Source organism: Palaemon carinicauda, chromosome 14 (assembly GCF_036898095.1).
Source record: "Palaemon carinicauda isolate YSFRI2023 chromosome 14, ASM3689809v2, whole genome shotgun sequence".
In the NCBI taxonomy this organism is placed as follows: domain Eukaryota; kingdom Metazoa; phylum Arthropoda; class Malacostraca; order Decapoda; family Palaemonidae; genus Palaemon; species Palaemon carinicauda.
Window position 1 is genome coordinate 67,468,068 of NC_090738.1, and position 2,414 is coordinate 67,470,481.

General features: G+C 45.2%; 1 pseudogene; it reads left to right on the top strand.

Moving 5' to 3' along the window:
* The first annotated feature begins 552 nt into the window (after positions 1-552).
* LOC137652802 (uncharacterized) overlaps positions 553-2,414 on the top strand; it is a 2,169-nt pseudogene continuing 307 nt past the window's right edge.

The window sequence follows — 2,414 nt, forward strand, 5'->3', positions numbered from 1 at the left end:
CATTGCTACCAACATGGATATGTACCTACTGCCTGGATCATTACCACAATTATTCCTATCCCAAAGCCTGGAACTGATAAATACCGGCCTATCTCCCTCACCTCATGTTTTAGTAGTGTTTGAGTGTATATTACTAACCAGGCTAATAAACCGCTTACATGAAAAAATTTCTCCCCATTTGTATGGCTTTCTTCCACAGAGGAGTACTCATCACTGTTTAGCTGAACTTCACTCCCGATTGTCCTCCAAGAGTGTAGTTGCCTTCCTTGACCTCAAAAGTGCTTTTGTTATAGCCTACAGGGATATAATTCTTGAACAGCTTGTCGAATTTGGTGTCAGAGGCAACCCTCTGAAGTCCAAAAACGGTTATTTCAGTGACAGAAAATCACGTGTTTCCTTTGAGGGTGCATGTAGCTCCTATGGAAATTTTGAAATTGGTATACCCCAGGGCGGTGTATTGAGCCCATTTCTTTTTAATATACTTATGCACCGTGTACTGTCTCTCCTCTCTGTTATCCCTGGAACCACTGTAACCTGCCTGCTATGCTGATGATGTCTGCATCTACTCCACTACTCGAGACCTTCGGCGTGGTCTTCAGGACTTCTACAGGCCCTTTACCTTATGTGGCCTCATACTCTCCCCAGAAAAAAGCAGAATCTTCTCTGTGCGGAATCTCCGAGACCTGCCAGTGTTCATTATGGGTATGAATATCATACCTTACTGCACACAGTATACATATCTAGGTGCACCAGTCAGGATCACCCCTGCTATACCTGCACAACGAATCCACCCTATGGGGAAAAACTTTCTTGCTCGACTGGAGCCTCGCTTCACTCCCATCAAGTGGCTTGCCACCAGGGCCACAGGTATATCTATCTCCGTGGCTAAAACCCTCTATATCCTCTTCCTAAGGTCAGTTATTGACTATTTATCTCCTGCTTTAATTCAATTACCCAGACAGGCATTACAACCTCTAAAACTGTTCCAAAATAGAGTAATGAGGTTTATCCTAGCATGCCCTCCTTCCACTCGGATAGTCAACATGCCAATGTAACTTTGTTTTCTGTTAAATGTCTACACTCTCCACAATTTACTCCAAACTTCTTTACTGTCCTCAGAGCATCTGTTGACGAAGATGCACCAAGACCCCAACTCCAGCCAGGGGGCCATAACCTAGTTAGGGCAATATGTGAAAATCTTCGACACCTTGATATCGGTGTACCTGAGCAAGAAGTCATCCAAGATTTGTCATCATTGCGGATTCCTATTCCTGCTGTGACTTTCACACCAACCTCTAAAGTTGCCCATACAAGTCTACAGAAGCAGCCGGTTTTGGAAACAATATCCAAAGTGTCAATTTCAGTTCCTGCAGGACACCTCATCTACATTGACATCTCAGTACAGGCAGATGGAAGTGCAGCATGTGCTAAATTCTCCCCAACTTTAGAATCTCCTGAGGGTGGGTGGCATAGTCACAGGTTGCCAAACTCATCCAGTTTCACTTATTGCGAACTTCAAGGTATATGGGATGCAGTAACTCTACTTGTTAGAAGAAATGTGAATGGATTGTTGATCTGTGACTCCAAATCTGCACCCTAGGCACTGATATCTTCTAGGCCGAGCTGTGGCCGTGTTGTGCGAGACATACTGTGTCAACTTGCTGCTGCTTACAATGCCTCGCTTGTCTTGTCCTTCATGTGGATGCCCTCCCATATTGGGCTTGCTGGGAATGACATGGTGGACAGTCTTGCCAAAGCTGCCTGCACACTGGACCATAATGACAGAAATGTTGATCCCTCACTTTGCTGCCTTAAACATAGAATATATTCAGCAGCTTTTGCCTGTACAGTGAAGCGTAGGGATACAGAGAGGGACACCACATCTACATTGACGGCTCAGTACAGGCAGATGGAAGTGCTGCAGGTGCTAAATTCTCCCCAACTTTAGAATCTCCTGAAGGTGGGTGGCATGGTCGCAGGTTGCCAAACTCATCCAGTTTCACTTATTGCGAAGTTCAAGGTATATGGGATGCAGTAACTCTACTTGTTAGAAAAAAATATGAATTGATTGTTGATCTGTGATTCCAAATCTGCACTCTAGGCACTGATATATTCTAGGCCGTGCTGTCGCCGTGTTGTGCGAGACATACTGTGTCAATTCGCGGCTGCTTACAATGCCTCACTTGTCTTGTCTTTCATGTGGATGCCCTCCCATATTGGGCTTGCTGGGAATGACATGGTGGACAGTCTTGCCAAAGCTGCCTACACGCTGGACCTTAATGACAGAAATGTTGAGCCCTCACTTTGATGCCTTAATCATAGAATATATTCAGCAGCTTTTGCCTGTACAGTGCTGCGTAGGGATGCAGAGAGGGGCACTAGTGTTTCCATACAACGCCATGATAACTTTCTGC